Source organism: Schistocerca serialis, chromosome 4 (genome assembly GCF_023864345.2).
Source record: "Schistocerca serialis cubense isolate TAMUIC-IGC-003099 chromosome 4, iqSchSeri2.2, whole genome shotgun sequence".
Taxonomy (NCBI): Eukaryota; Metazoa; Arthropoda; class Insecta; order Orthoptera; family Acrididae; genus Schistocerca; species Schistocerca serialis.
Genome location: NC_064641.1, coordinates 135,536,068 through 135,554,135, shown reverse-complemented (window position 1 = coordinate 135,554,135; position 18,068 = coordinate 135,536,068).

Below are 18,068 nucleotides of genomic sequence, written 5' to 3'. Positions count from 1 at the left end.
GTCGCGTTTCTTTTAAAAAAAAAATATTAATAAGAGTGCACAGTTATATGTAAGGCCTTTGGGTGGCCCCAGCTTGCATGGTGCCATTTAGGCGTCTAATATAGCTATTGTTGTAAACACTTTCATTCATGTTCTCTTATTGAATACGGGGCGTATTCAGTAAGATTTGAAAAAAGTACCCCGTTTACTCTTGAGAATGTATCCATTAATCAATAAAACCAATGGCAGATGGTACAGTGTATCCTCTGCTTTTTTCTGTTAGTCTTGCGCTGTGGATATGCAGTCTGATCACTATCTGCCCCTGTGGAAGTCATTTTCAGCGCCATTTTCAGCCTCTGGGTCATTGCATAGCCTTGGAATATATGCTGCATGCTATGCACGCAGTATGCTTGTGACCTTGTGGTTAGCATTTTTCATTTGCACCCCCTTTAGATATCAGACACCCTGTTCCTACGTTACATTCATAACAGGTGTAAGAAACTCTGCAACTGACTTCGAAATTTTTCAAAAGCATACTTAGGCAGCTTAGAATTGAAGTAATAACAGCCTTGCGTTCGTCTCTTTCTTAATATCGACATAGCTGCATGTAACTCCTCACCTGTCGTTGGACCTACATAAATACACTCCTGGAAATTGAAATAAGAACACCGTGAATTCATTGTCCCAGGAAGGGGAAACTTTATTGACACATTCCTGGGGTCACATACATCACATGATCACACTGACAGAACCACAGGCACATAGACACAGGCAACAGAGCATGCACAATGTCGGCACTAGTACAGTGTATATCCACCTTTCGCAGCAATGCAGGCTGCTATTCTCCCATGGAGACGATCGTAGAGATGCTGGATGTAGTCCTCTGGAATGGCTTGCCATGCCATTTCCACCTGGCGCCTCAGTTGGACCAGCGTTCGTGCTGGACGTGCAGACCGCGTGAGACGACGCTTCATCCAGTCCCAAACATGCTCAATGGGGGACAGATCCGGAGATCTTGCTGGCCAGGGTAGTTGACTTACACCTTCTAGAGCACGTTGGGTGGCACGGGATACATGCGGACGTGCATTGTCCTGTTGGAACAGCAAGTTCCCTTGCCGGTCTAGGAATGGTAGAACGATGGGTTCGATGACGGTTTGGATGTACCGTGCACTATTCAGTGTCCCCTCGACGATCACCAGTGGTGTACGGCCAGTGTAGGAGATCGCTCCCCACACCATGATGCCGGGTGTTGGCCCTGTGTGCCTCGGTCGTATGCAGTCCTGATTGTGGCGCTCACCTGCACGGCGCCAAACACGCATACGACCACCATTGTCACCAAGGCAGAAGCGACTCTCATCGCTGAAGACGACACGTCTCCATTCGTCCCTCCATTCACGTCTGTCGCGACACAACTGGAGGCGGGCTGCACGATGTTGGGGCGTGAGCGGAAGACGGCCTAACGGTGTGCGGGACCGTAGCCCAGCTTCATGGAGACGGTTGCGAATGGTCCTCGCCGATACCCCAGGAGCAACAGTGTCCCTAATATGCTGGGAAGTGGCGGTGCGGTCCCCTACGGCACTGCGTAGGATCCTACGGTCTTGGCGTGCATCCGTGCGTCGCTGCGGTCCGGTCCCAGGTCGACGGGCACGTGCACCTTCCGCCGACCACTGGCGACAACATCGATGTACTGTGGAGACCTCACGCCCCACGTGTTGAGCAATTCGGCGGTACGTCCACCCGGCCTCCCGCATGCCCACTATACGCCCTCGCTCAAAGTCCGTCAACTGCACATACGGTTCACGTCCACGCTGTCGCGGCATGCTACCAGTGTTAAAGACTGCGATGGAGCTCCGTATGCCACGGCAAACTGGCTGACACTGACGGCGGCGGTGCACAAATGCTGCGCAGCTAGCGCCATTCGACGGCCAACACCGCAGTTCCTGGTGCGTCCGCTGGGCCGTGCGTGTGATCATTACTTGTACAGCCCTCTCGCAGTGTCCGGAGCATGTATGGTGGGTCTGACACACCGGTGTCAATGTGTTCTTTTTTCCATTTCCAGGAGTGTATGTATGTCTGTTGTTTTATCTATTTCCGGTACGTCTCCTTTATTATGAGTCCATACGTATGTGAAACACCTGTAGCTACTAACTTTTCGGAATGGGTTTAAGGACGATATTTAAAGTCTGTTGTAACCGAAATGTACACTACTGGCCATTAAAATTACTACACCAAGAAGAAATGCAGATGATAAACGGGTATTCATCGGACAAATATATTATACTAGTACTGACATGTGATTACATTTTCACGCAATTTGGGTGCATAGATCCTGAGAAATCAGTACCCAGAACAACCACCTCTGGCCGTAATAACGGCCTTGATACCCCTGGGCATTGAATCAAATAGCGCTTGGATGGCGTGTACAGGTACAGCTGCCCATGGAGCTGCAACACGATACCTCGGTTCATCAAGGGTAGTGACCGGCGTATTGTGACGAGCCAGTTGCTTGGCCACCATTGACCAGACGTTTTCAATTGGTGAGAGATCTGGAGAATGTGCTGGCCAGGACAGCAGTAGAACATTTTCTGCATCCAGAAAGGCCCGTACAGGACCTGCAAAATGCGGTCGTGCATTATCCTGCTGAAATGTAAGGTTTCGCAGGGATTGAATGAAGGGCAGAGCTACGGGTCGTAACACATCTGAAATGTATCGTCCACTGTTCAAAGTGCCGTCAATGCGACCAAGTGGTGACCGAGACGTGTAACCAATGGCACCGCATACCATCATACCATAACGCTGGGTGATACGACAGTATGGCGATGACGAATACACGCTTCCAATGTGCGTTCACCTCGCGGTCGTGCGGTAGCGTTCTCGCTTCCCGCGCCCGGGTTCGATTCCCGGTTGGGTCAGGGATTTTCTCTGCCTCGTGATGACTGGATGTTGTGTGATGTCCTTAGTTTAGTTAGGGTTAAGTAGTTCTAAGTTCTAGGGGACTGATGACCGTGGATGTTAAGTCCCATAGTGCTCAGAGCCATTTTTTTGTGCGTTCACCGCGATGTCGCCAAACACGGCTGTGACCATCATGATGCTGTAAACAGAACCTGGATTCATCCGAAAAAATGACGTTTTGCCATTCCTGCACCCAGGTTCGTCGTTGAGTACACCATCGCAGGCGCTCCTGTCTGTGATGCAGCGTCATGGGTAACCACAGCCATGGTCTCCGAGCTGATAGTCCATGCTGCTGCAAAAGTCGTCGAACTGTTGGTGCAGATGGTTGTTGTCTTGCAAACGTCCCCATCTGTCGACTCAGAGATCGAGACGTGGCTGCACGATCCGTTACAGCCATGCGGATAAGATGCCTGTCACCTCGACTGCTAGTGATACGAGGCCGTTGGGATCCAGCACGGCGATCCGTATTACGCTCCTGAATCCACCTATTCCATATTCTGGTATCAGCCATTGGATATCGACCAACGCGAGCAGCAATGTCGCGATACGATAAACCGCAATCGCGATAGGCTACAATCCGACCTGTATTAACGTCGGAAACGTGATGGTACGCATTTCTCCTCCTTTTCGAGGCATTACAACAACGTTTCACCAGGCAACGCCGGTCAACAGCTGTTTTTGTATGAGAAATCGGTTGGAAACTTTCCTCATGTCAGCACGTTGTAGGTGTCGCCACCGGCGCCAACCTGGTATGAATGCTCTGAAAAGCTAATCATTTGCATATCGCAGCATCTTCTTCCTGTCGGTTAAATTTCGCGTCTGTAGCACGTCATCTTCGTGGTGTAGCAATTTTAATGGCCAGTAGTGTATAGTAAATGTAAGCGTGGTTTGTTCGCGCGTACCCCTATAGCCCTGCAACCCTATGAGGGTTGCATGGCATGAGTAGCGCTCCGTCCCTCATCCACGAACAAGGTTTAAATTCGAATATATGGGTGTCAAAAGAAGGCCTTCCACCAAGTGAGGTTGCTAAGACAGGCCACAATGAATTAATATATCGAGATGTGATTTCACCAGGTAATAGCGGACAATACGGCGAATTTCCTGACGTTCGCAAGAAATTTTCATCGTTTATATTCCATAACTCGAAACCAGAACAGCTGTTAGCGTGAGTGACATAATTGTAGATATCTTAGGTGTTGCGAAACAACTCAAATCGCTTGACAATGGCAAGTCTTCCGATCCAGATGGTATACCAGTCAGGTTCCTTTCAGAGTATGCAGTCCGCAGCTCGTGGTCTCGGGGTTGCATTCTCGCTTCTCGAGCACGGGGTCCCGGGTTCGATTCCTGGTGGGGTCAAGGATTTTCACCTGCCTCGACATGAATGGGTGCTTCTGATGTCCTGATCATTTCATCATCATCGAGGAAAGTGGCGGAATTGGGCTGAGCAAAAGCTGGGAAATTGTACGGGCGGTGATAATCGCGCAGTTGAGCACCCCACAAACCAAACATCATCATCGTCATCACCATCAGAGTATGTAGACACAACTGCGTCTTTCTTAGCAATCGTATACAACCGCTCACTTGACGAAAGATCTGTTTCTAAAGACTAAAAAGTAGCACAGGTCACACCAATATTCAAGAAGGGAAAGTGGAGTAACCCATTGAATTACAGACCCATATCACTGACCTCAATTTGCAGTAGGATTTTGGAGCATATACTGTACTCGACCATTATTAATCTCCTTGAAGAAAAGACTTATTGATACATAACCAACACAGATTCAGAAAATATTGTTCTTGTGCAACACAGCTAGCTCTTTATTCCCATGAAGTAATGAGTGCTGTCGACAAGGGATCTCAGATAGATTCCATATTTCTAGATTTCCAGAAGGCTTTTGATACCGTTCCTCACAAGTGACTATTAATCAAATTTCGTGCATGTGTAGTATCGTCTCAGTTGTGTGACTGGATTCGTGATTTCCTCTCAGAAAATCATCGAGTAGAACAGAAGTGATATCTGGCGTTCCGCAAGGTAGTGTCATAGGCCCTGTGCTGTTCCTGATTTACATAAATGATCTAGGTGATAATCTGAGCAGCCCCTTTATATTGTTTGCAGATGACGCTGTAATTTACTGTCTAGTAAAATCATCAGACGATCAGTTCCAATTACAAAATGATCTAGAGAAAATTTCCGTATGCCGCGAAAAGTGGCAATTAGCACTAAACAAAGAAAAGTGCGAGGTCATTCACATCGGTACTAAAAGAAATCCGATAAATTTTGGGTATACGATAAATCGCCCAAATCTAAGGGCTGTCAATTCGACTAAATACCTAGGAATTACAATTACGAGCAACTTAAATTGGAAAGACCACATAGATCATATTGTGGGGAAGGCGAAACAAAGACTGCGCTTTATTGGCGGAACACTTAGAAGATGCGACAAACCGACTAAAGAGCTAGCCTACATTAGACTTGTCCGTCCTCTGCTGGAATATTGCTGCGCGGTATGGGATCCTTACCAGGTAGGATTGACGGAGGACAACGGAAAAGTACAAAGAAGGGCAGCTCGTTTCGTGTTACCGCGTAATAGGAGTGAGACTGTCACTGATATGATACGCGAGATGAGGTGACAGTCACTGAAACAAAGGCGGTTTTCTTTGTGGCGAGATCTATTTACGAAATTTCAATCACCAACTTTCTCTTCCGAATGCGTAAATATTTTGCTGACACCCACTTACGTACGGAGAAATTATCATCATAATAAAATAAGAGAAGTCAGAGCTCGAACGGAAAGATTTAGGTGTTCCTTTTTCTCACGCGCCATTCGAGAGTGGAATGGTAGAGAAGTAGTATGAAAATGGTTCGATGAACCCTCTGCCAGGCACGTAAGTGTGAATTGCAGAGTAACCATGTAGATAGATGTAGATGTAGATGTATAGTCGCCAAATGATGATGTAGACTTTTTTTCTGGTGGGCTTATATACTTTTTTCTGTGGCATTTGACAGGAGTTTCTAAGAGAACTCCAACGACATAACATGTATGGGACTTGATCTAATAGTATTAAGATAACAACGCCGCACACCACTGTCCCGCCATCAGGAGAAGAGGTCCTACAAACGTCTGCCATCTGCTCTATTGTGCCAAATATAAGCAAACACGTAACTCAGGTACGGTTCATGTGTTTGTTATTATGTTGTCATAATAAGTGCTCAAAATGTTGACCTTGAGTATCGTTACACGCTGTGCAGTCATTCTCGAGAAACAGTACTGCACGTTGGATTTCGTCTGTGATTAACAGCATGACAGGTTCGTGTTATTATGCATTTCATGTCTTCGTAAGTTGTCAGTTTTTCCTAATAGAAGTCTCTTGTTTTAATTTTCGTCGCAGATAAAAGTATAGAAGTTTCAAGTTTGGTGAGAGTGCAGACCATTTTATGTTTCCTGAATGACCGTTCCAATGAAAAATGTTCAAATGTGTGTGAAATCTTATGGGACTTAACTGCTAAAGTCACCGGTCCCTAAGCACTACTTAACCTAAATTATCCTAAGGACAAACACACACACCCATCCCCGAGGGAGGACTCGAACCTCCGCCGGGACCAGCCGCGCAGTCCATGACTGCAGCGCCTTAGACCGCTTCTTTTTGCACTTTGTTCGTTGTTAATAATGAATAATGAGCGTATGGCATTAGTGGCCGAGAGACCCCTCGCGGGGCGGTTCGACCGCCGCTCCACAAGTTCTTTAACGCCACTACGGCGACTTGCGAGTGAATGAGGATGAAATGATGATGAAAGACACACAACACCCAGTCATCTCGCGGCAAAGAAAATCCCTGAACCCGCCGGGAATCGAACCCGGGACCCCGTGCGCCGACAGCGAGAACGCTCCGGCAAGACCACGAGCTGCGGACTGGTCGTTGTTGATCGTTGTGTTTGGTCGTTGCGGACGTCAAATAACATCCGTTCAAGTTCGTTGTTGATCCTTTCACTCAGTTGTTTTATTACAGAGGTCAACCAGCTCTCTGACCGAACACGCTGAGCTACCGTGCCGGCGTTCGGTTAATCCCGCGTGGCACCGTTCCAATGCTCTCTTAATAGGGTGTGTCAGTACATGTGCGGAATGGGGGGGGGGGGGGGGACATCCATTGGTTCAAATGGTTCAAATGGCTCTGAGCACTATGGGACTCAACTGCTGTGGTCATAAGTCCCCTAGAACTTAGAACTACTTAAACCTAACTAACCTAAGGACAGCACACAACACCCAGCCATCACGAGGCAGAGAAAATCCCTGACCCCGCCGGGAATCGAACCCGGGAACCCGGGCGTGGGAAGCGAGAACGCTACCGCACGACCACGAGATGCGGGCCACATTGGTTCCCTTATGTCATGTGCGATATCACCCAGTAACTGCGGCAGCAGCATATCTAAGGAACTCGAGATACTTGAGTGTATTTAGATTCGCGTCAATAAAACAGGGACCAATGATGCGGATGTTATCTACCTCTTTTAAGTCAGCTTGGATTTTCAACTGAAGATTAGTGCATATTGTGAAGATTGACTTTCCCGTGGTTTGGAAGCAATGTTCCTTTGGTTGATCTCTCTCGTACTTCCAGGATTCATCTTAGTAAAATCTGTATTGTGTGTTACTTTGATAAAATGTTTGTTTTATTTCTTTCATCGGATGCTATTCTTTTTTCTTGGTGTACTTCATTCTCTACGCTTCCGGTTCTAAAACGCTTTTTATAATGTTTGCAAAGCTAGACGATGAGTGCTTCTCACAATCTGAATGCTCTTCAGTATACGGCCGCACAGGTGCCTAATTGTTTGGCCACATTCACCACAAACGATTCACTTTTTCGGCTGTTGTATACGCTGTGCATGTCTCAATAGCTTTACGAGCAAGTTATCTGATTGTTACAACAGCAGAACACTGAATTCTGCTATACAGGTAAACACAAGAATCGGACCTGAGTTGTGTGTTGGCTTAGTTTTGCCATAATGGGGCAGACATTTGTGGAACCTCTTCTCCTGACGGCGGGTCAGTGGTTTGTGGCGCTGTGATCTTGATACTATTTGATCAAGTCCCATGCATGTTGCGTCGTTGAAGTTCTCTTGGAAGCTTATTTTAAAAAGTATACAGGTCCATTAGAAAAAAAAGTCGTCGTAATTCGGCGGTTATAAATTATAAAAATTACTTGTGAACCTGTTATACTTTTTTTTCATACTGCCTCCTTCCAAAATATGGAAAGCAAAAAGCTTGCGGTAGAGAAAGCGTGTTCACAATGTCGAAGACAAACTAGTGTTCCTAGCTCTTAACGTGTACATTTTAGAGCCAATGTTTACTAAACTTTTTTTCTAGTTTTGGTTCATATTAACACCTCTGAAAGTTTGTCGCTGGAGTTCTGATTCACCCTGTATATAGTGTGAACCCGAATTCCACCGAAATCGTTTCAGATGTTGTATTGTGGTCTTCTTTTGAAAACCAATTTATCTGCTAAGATCGCTACGCTAACACTGTTACTGGATTACCTCTTTTGGCAATATGTGTTTCCATCCTCACACGTTCTTCAGGGATACGTTCTGAGTACTTTGGTATAGGTTATCCATAGTCTCGGGGGTTTAGTTAGACAGTTGTTGCATGTTTCTTGCTCCATTTAGCTTGGATTCTGTATTGCCCTGAAAATAGTGCGCAACAGTATAAACGGCGTCTGTCTCCATAGTTCAGTGAGTGGGGTGGCGGGTAATAATCAAATGGTCATTACTTCGTTATGAAAAGACTCTCAAATTGTCTGTGCGTGTTTTCCGCGTACCTCCGCGCTGTACAAGCGCCTGAAAAATATTTTTGCGGTTAGCTGGGAAGCGATGGAAGACATACTGACTATAATTTGCAGTCTGGAAGTTCGCATTACTCATTTGCTGGCTGAATGTTGCTACTTGCTATTTATTCCCAGCGGGATCAGGAACTATGACTATAAATAAAAGTATTTAGTTTTAACTGATTGACACATTATACAAAAATTCACACACACAAAACAATATTTCTAGTATTGTAACTAATGTCTCTATCGGACACAGTATTATTAACGGTTCAGTGGCGAACTCTACGGGGAAGTTACAAGTAAAATGGTTTATCGCCCTCACTTGTAACCACCAAAACTTAATTGCTCCCCTCAAAAGTGGAAAATAATCTCGCCACTTGCCACGCGATTTTGTCACCGTGATGGGCTGCACACAAAAATTTACTTCCGTGAAATCTAAGCGGTCCGCGACGGTGAGCAGCCCTTGCTATTTCACTTCCTAATTTTAGCGAAAACACATTCAAGTGTCCCCAGCTCTGACGTCATCCGAAGCACAGTGCACGCGGGCATTTGACTGACGCGGACAGTTTCATATCTCGGTGCGAAGTGTGTGCTGCCATTGCCTCTCTATCTGTGCTTATACAGGGGCGCAGCAATATCTAAAGGGACCTCTTTCTCGGACACATATTAATTAATAGCTCTGTCGTTTAACAATATGCAATATTCTTAATTTTTGTACAAATAAAGTTTGCTTTAGTTACTGAAAAAGTTTAGGCTCGACTGCATTTAAACGCTGCCGGCTAGAATTTTTAGAACGAAACTGACAATAGAACATGACCTTTGAACTGCCTCTTCAAGATTCCTCTAGTACATTCTTGAAACTTGGTACAGCGGTATTATTTTATGAAAGTAATCGAGTGTTGTAAATAGAAATTTTATTGCAAATATCATACGTAATCTACCATGAAGAAGGACGTTTTCGTTCCAAATTGGGTTTTTAGTAAATAACTTGAAAACTAATAGATGTAGCTCAGTGGTGCCACATATTTAACGTTTTTGCATGAAACTGAGGCTACATAAGAATTTTCAGTTTTCTGACTCTAATATTTGACTGCTTCAGTTTTTCGTAGAAACGCTAATTTTAACCAAAATATTTCTCCCATCAAGTGAGACTTATGACATTTGACTGTAACATACATTTGCACTTTCTGAACACTAGATTCATTATTAGATTCATTATTTAGCACCACTATTTTTTTTCTTAAAATAATGTATTTAGTGAAACTTATTCATTGATCTTTCTGAAACCTTACACTGTGAACATTAATATACTGAAGCGTACACTGACGAAGTTTGGAAAAGTTATTTTAATTTTTAATATCACTCTTAAATTATGGTGCAAGCCTTTCTACAGAATGACAGTTACTGAACAGTATGAAAAATACGTAAATTAGTTAAAGACTAGGGCGTGCACACATTTTATTCAACATGTGAACGTCACTACAGATATTCGGATTTAGGTTATGACATGTGCGATATGCCTGCCATCATTGGCGATGATGTGGCGCAGACGAATAGCAAAATTCTGCATGACCTGCTGAAGTGTGGGGATATTGATGCTGTCGATGACATACTAAATGGCTGTTTTCAGCTCAGCAACGGTTCTGGGATTACTGCTGTACATCTTTAATATAGCTCTACAAAAAGGAGTCGCATGTGTTCAGATCCGAATATGGCGGCCAATCGAGGCCCATGCCAGTGGCCTCTGGGTACCCCAGAGCCAGATGCTATCCCCAAAGTGCTCCTCCAGGACATCAAATACTCTCCTGCATCGAGTGGACCGAGCTCCGTCTTGCATGAAGCACATCTTGTCGAAATCAGGGTCACTTTGGATACTGGGGATGAAATAATCTTCCAAAAGCTTCACGTGCCGTCAAGGAATATTGCACCGATTATTCCATGACCGGACAATGCATACCACGCAGTCACCTGTTGACTTCTCGATCGCGAAATGCGGATTCTCAGTCCTCCAAATGCGACAATTTTACTTATTGACGAACCCATCCAAACGAGCGTGGGCTTCGTCGCTAAACTAGATCATACTAATTCCCATCATGCCCTCCGGCCGACCGTGCAGTTTGAACGTAATAACGCAAACCGTTCAAAAGTTACGACGATTTCATTGCATATAGTTCAATAATTGTCACCTTGTATATTAAGCACAGGCGCGTTTTTACGACGTGGCGCTCGTAATAATGAACTGGGGTAACCTCTGGCACAATCACTCGCCTGTGTACTCTCGCAATGAGTCAACGCTTGTTTTACCTCAAGTGCGGAGGGCTGGGGTTCGTATCCTGGTATTGCCAGGCAGCGTTCCTTGCTGAGAGGACTGGAGTGGAGTGCATTCACATGGGGTACCTTTTACCACGAACGCTCCAAACCGCACGAAACCATGCTTAGAATAACACTAGATCATAAAAAGCGTGGTCTCTGTCATTCCATGCAAAGTTCAAATGGCTCTAAGCACTAAGGGACTTAACATTTCAGATCATCAGTCCCCTAGACTTAGAATTACTTAAACCTAACTAACCTAAGGACATCACACACACCCATGCCCGAGGCAGGATTCGAACCTGTGACAGTAGCATCAGCGCTGTTCCAGACTGAAGCGCCTAGAACCTCTCGGCCACAACGGCCGACATTTCCGTGCAAATCGCTCTATTCTGCCGCAAGTGAGATATTAATAGAGAGAAACAAAGTAATAATGCATTAGTACTATAGGAGGGAAATTATACGTAATTCGAGGAAATCAGTGTATTAGCACATCTTCAGTCGACTGTACCAAAAATCCTCTGTATATGCAGTAATTGCAGGTGAGCAAAGCACACATATCCTTCGCACCTGATAGTGCTTGTATTAGTCCTCTTAGAGCAGATGCGGGATTCCGATGAAGTGTTTAAGACAAAATGGAAGAGAACAATGTGCACAGCTTAGTAAAGGCACGCTTTTACATTCAAAATCACTTTCGCATTCAAGCGGTCCTGTACCAAAAGCCACACTAATTACATTTTCAAATGACGATATGGGTATGCCAATGGCATAACCTGCCTTTCACCAAGCATACTGCAACATAGGCCTATACTTGGGTGCAGAAAGTTTATTGTAAATCACAGAGTGAAGTTTGAAGGTGAAATAAAGAACATGTATCTTCACTTGTAGTTTGGCACATTGTAGTCCTACTCAATGAGCAGTCCTTCGGTGATATAGAGCTCATATTGCCGAAAGAAGTAAACATTAAGGGGATGGCAATATTTTGTTGTTTTCGAGGCAATATTTTGAGCATAAAATCTTTGTTTGGAAAACATGCATCTACAAGGGTAAGTTCTGTATAGCCTACAAAATCAGCAGTCCTTCTGATACAGAGCTTATATTTCCGAAAGAAGTAAAAGTCAAGGAGTTGGCAATATTTTGTTGTTTTAGATGGCAATATTTTGAGCATAACACCTAGAAAGGAACGATCTGTATGACTTGACCAAGAATCACACAACAACAGGCTCTTTTCACGTGTTGCGTGATTGCCAACGACTGACGTTTCATGTTTTCTTTAGTCATTTTTCCACTTTTGCTTGTCTCCATATGAATGTTTCGTGGATGGGTAGTTTCAAGTTTCTTTGGAACATTTGGGCCAAAGTGCCCTGTACCTCTTGAAAACAGATGTAAAATTTATTTGTTAGTCTGCCTGTCATTTATAAAGTCACATCACTTGTGTAGCTGTGGGTAGATGTATGTTCAGAGTGCAGTACACTAGCTGTAGTTTTATCTCATGTGTGAGACAGTGTTGATGATGAAGACATTTCATACTGGAGCTGACTCTGGTCACTGTTCCAAACACTTCCTTTCTCCAGATCCTGCTCTATCGGAAAATTGTTCACTTCCTCTACAAACTGTTGTGCCTTCTAAGGTATCTTGTATGTCCTCACGTGTGAGAAATGTAGTAATATACCTGGATGAAATGCCGTATTGTCGATAAAAGAAATCTAAGCTTTGAAATTGTCCATTCGAACCACTTTAGATGCTTCTAGTGCCCACATTTTCAGATGCCAATAGCTGAACTGTAAATCCATAGGACCCTGCTGTATCAAATTGCGATATTACATGCTCTTTTATAGTTTGTGATAGAGAGTCTGTTTCCTTTGGAATGCGCTCCTGCCTGCCTTTTACTGGATACATAATTTGGAATTAACCTGCAATTTGATTTACTTTTAATGCACTTGCAGCGCCACATTAGTTTGCTATAGGAACTGAAGCAAAGATTGTAGTAGTCTTCACAAACATACTTTAGTACATCTTCATCAATACGTTCTAACACACTGGTCCTCGCCTGTTTGGGTGTAAATAGTTCGTACTCACTTTGACTGAACTGTTCCTGTTGCTTTGGAGATGAACATCGTGTTACCACTTGAACAGTCACCTTTAGGTTCAGGTTCTTCCTGTCCGTCAAAATAAGTGCATCTACGTAGCATAACGTTGTGTATTTCTGTGTCATCCCATTGTATTTCAGACTTATTATGTAATATAATATATCTGTTAACTCTCTATCCTCGAACCCAATTCATTTCCATATTCAGCAAGTCCCAACTTTGTTCCTAATATGTGAACCAAGTTCGTAGGATTAATTCTCTTCATGATATCACTGTACACAGTTTGCACAGAAACCCTCATTCGAACTCTCCAAGAGACATATACGTACTGCAACTATTCCGTTCATGCAACTCGAGCACTTGTTAGTACAGCTGCAACATGCCACCGTCTGATGCCGCTAGCGGACAAGTACGCAGTTTTGCATTGAAATGACACGAGCCACTGTTGTTTTTATGTTCAAGGTCAAAAGTGTCACTTGTCAGCCTGGTGATGCCATTTGAGAAGCTGTGGGTTCATCGATGCAGTAGATGAGTGGCAAAACACTATGCTGAGCTGTTCACACACCAATGGCAACCTCATCACAATACTTCTGCGGATGGATTTTTTGCATTAGTCTGTGTTTTGTGTTGCACGTTTCTGTTATTCCGTATCACACGCTCCTTCTCTGTTATGAATGTATATTCACAAGGATGTTTGAACCGGTTGCCATCACATTGCGGTGGTCACCAGGACATCATCTGTCTCTTTCGCATCAGTATACATTTCCAGAAAATAATTCGTTATTTATCTATAATTTTCTAGAGTTTTTATGAATATTCTTAAATCCTAACGAATGTTTTTGAATGATGTGAAAGATTCTCGAATATTCTAAAGTACTCCATAGTGTTCTAGATTATTCCGGAGTGTGTAAGATACACCTTATTTGCGGACAACAGCGCAATTTATTTTATTTGCAGTTTTGCTGTTTCACACAGATGACGTGAATGAATCAGCGCTCCTGTACCTAAGGAGGGAGCGGTAGGTTCTCACGTTGGCTAGCAGAGGCAGTTGACCACCTGGCGCATTCAGAACCAGTGGAATGGGGTGACGCTGCAGAAATCGCTCGTGACGACAGAAAAGAGATACGTAGGGAAGGTGCATTTATTCTGCCGCGAATCAATTAATCGTTATTAATAAATATTTGCCAACAAAAGTTACCTTTTGCCACTCAGACTTAAGGAGGATCCTACAGGTCATAAATATTATGTTTCAGTAATTTTACAATGCCAGGAAACGTTGATTTTTTTAAAGATACGATTAACTTTGGCATTACCGAAGTTGTACGATCTTAAACGAACTATACCAGTTGTATGTTCAAGTTACAGATTATGCGCCATCGTCGGCAGTCGTCGATAGAATGCCCTTCGATCTAGTCATGTGGTAGACCCTGCTCTCGTACCATTAATAATTAGCTTGTAACCAGTTTGAACAAGTTCATTTTACGGTGTTTCTTAAATAAGCGCACCATAATGGCGTCCCGTGTGAAAATCATTTGCACGAAAAAAACTTCTTCCCGGCACATTACATAGAACATGGACAGTAGTACTGCACTTTCAGAATCCGATGGCGCTGCTACGGCTCTGCAATGGGACATAAAAGTACGAGGACATCTTCACATAACAGGTAGGAAGAACTTCTACGCGGCGGCTCACTAAATCAGTTGAAGGACAAACTGCCTTAATTATCGCAGAACTCGGGCGGAAAAGCGTGGCAAGTTATACTATACGCCCTTTATACCACCATCTACGGACTCACCGGCTAAACTGAGACATTTCTGGAAGTTTAGCACGAGTGGGGGATTGTTGCAAGTGCCCTTGAATGTTCTAGAGAGTTCTTAAAGTTTTAGAATATTCTTAAATGTTTAAGAAAGTTCCAGAGTTTCGTTTACCGTCATCAAATATTTAAGAATGTTTTGGAATTATCTCGAATGTCTTGGAATGTTCTCGGTGTTCTATAAACAAATTAATACATGATTGAGGGAGTACTTTATTTTAAATTAGGGTATTACTGAATACTTAATAGAATTATAGGGAGTACTTGAGAGTATTTTTGAGCATTAGAGCTAATTTTTGAACGTAGTATCGCAACATTTTTATAATTTTTTGAATTTTTTTTACGATGTTGTCGAACGTTCTCGAGTAATATAGAATATTATGAGAAGACAAATAAAAATAAATATCAAGTGAAGTGGGTCTTTTTGAGCTAATAGATAATAACAATTGAGTCTAGTTGCTAATTGGCTCACACTCGTAAATGCTGACCAGTCTGCTGCCACTGAAAACATGTTTGCTCACACACCAGTTTCATTGCGTTCACAACAATTACCTTACATTCGTGAGTAAGGACTTATAATGGAAGGAACGGAAGACATCAGAAGAGAACGAACGTGGAAGTATGCGGCAATTACGAACGCTGCATTACTGTTTCTTGATATCAGAATCATCGGTACGTTAGTTTCAATCCAGGTAACGTAATTTGTAGTCGCTACGCATAATATTGTGATATTTAGATAGGTCTAAAAGAAAAAATGTTGCGGATATCTGAATTTTTAAGGAAGCATCGTGCACATCGTGATGGTACACGTATCACTGAGTTGGCCGTTCCAGCCTTTCTTAACCTTATTCTAAAATTTACACGAATGAAGGTAACAGACGACTTTCGCTGGCTGCGCACTGCTAGTCGGGGGAAAACTGTGAAGCAGTACTCAACAACTGCGATCAATATCAGCTGACGAAAGGCTACCACTCAGGCCCAAGTCACGCAGACTAACATATTACCCTGTAAGTTAACTTGTTCTACGAGAACGCAGGCTTTTTTGGTGAATTATCGGCCGAGTCGTGACAGCGTTTCGGCCAATTTTCTATGCGTTCTCTTCAGGCGAACTTATCTGGGCTCGCGTGACGGTTCCAGGACAAGCGCCGTTCACTGTTACTGTGTGTTTTCGCGTGACATGTGACACGCTAGCTTGCACCTCGTTGCGTGTATACTAAGGCCCACGAGATCGATGTGTCATCACGGGAAATTCTACGACGTCACGGGTGAGCGACGGGGCTCACGTCTACATACGACGTCACAGGCATGCGTGAAGGCTGACGCCTCATATCAAACCTGTTTGATCTTCGATACGATATTGCAATGTCTGAGTTGTTCAGAAATATGATGAATGTTCTTTCGACATGCGAGCATGTCCAAAGGAATTGGGAGTGCTGCGAGTACAGTGGTGGTGAAATATGTGAGCTGCATTCGCAATTGTGAATAGGGACAATCATCAACTATATAATGGAATGACGACAATGAAAATTTGTGGCGGATCGGGACTAGAGCCCTGATTTCCTGCTTACCGTGAGTGGGCGCCTGATCGTTAAGATATCCGAACGCGTCTCAGGGCCAAACACGTCAAAGGAACATTTCAACGTACTTGTGGACGACACGCACAAGGCAATATGGTATTTGTTCGCCGAGACCGGGCAAGCGACTTTGTATTAATATCTCCCATGTACGGGAATATACATAACGGGTGTACGAATACAGATTGTAGACACATGGCTGACGACATATGGAACTTTATGTCTGGCAGGGAGGCATACTCGAATAGCCTAATGGGAACGTGGCCGCTCGCAATATTTGGTAAATCTGGATTCGAGTTCCAGTCCCACACAAATAATCCTGTCTGAATAATCCAGTCTGAGTATCATAGTTTTTAAATGTCGTCATTCCAGTATACAGTTGATTGATGTCAAGATTCGCAGCTGCGAATACATTTCATGTGTTTGATCTTCAGTCACGAGTGTGCTTCCGCCATGTCGACAGCGGGATCGGGTGACAAAATTACAAGATAATGAAACGTAGCAGTTTCTGGAGTTGTATACAGCTAGCATGAAACATTACTGAGAGAAATTCGAGAATGGCAGCGCCAGGAATTTGCAACGGCCCTTATTCTTTCATTAAAATCAATATCACGCGGAAAAGTTAGTCAAACTATCTTTGTTGTTAGAACTGTGCAAAAATTTTAACTAATTAAATATTTTTTTGTGTTCATACAGTCGGCTGGTAACGTTTCTCTTAGCTATGAATCGGGGTACCTGTAATCTATCCCTACTTTTCCACAGTATCGAGCCACCTACTCAGTGCAACGGTTACAGCGTGTCTGAACTGCGACTTAGGTTGACATTAACGCAATCAATACCCGAAGACAAAATGACACACTGTAGTATTGCCGTTAATTCATTGGATCACTTCCTACCTGCCTAATTCATTGTATCTCCGTCTAGTCTGCTAGTCTGCTTCACCATCAACACCGTTTCTGGCAGTGCAGTATACACAGCCTGAGACAGACGCAAGTACTTACTATTAGACAGTCCACCTGACAGTTTTATAAATTTGAAAGAACTATGGTAATTCTGGATTAGAAAGCTAAACCTGATTGAAGGTATAGGTTGACTATTACGTAAAAGATGACAACAGCCGTCCACTTTTTACAGTGCTGTTTATTTATTTAAATAGCGCCGTTACCGGTTTCGAACATTACAGTTTATTTACAGACGTCTAATTCACGTTAAGAGACATTTTACATTAGCCTTCACTTTTTGTTTTCGCAAATGATGAAATTTCCTTGGGGTGCTGGTGCCCTACGACCCAAAAAAGGTATGAGACGATGTCTTTTTAACTGTAATTGTGCCTCAAAACGATTTTAAATGATGCTTTAGATTATGTGTATCCATATACATCAAAAAGTAAATCATACAGTCTTCGCTGCTGCATGATCACAAGCAGTCAGCACTAGAACCTAATGGCGCAGATTTTACAACGTAAGTAACCAAACCCTCTTCACTTTAATAGGTTGCTTACATCAGTCCTATATTTTGTACAGCGCCACG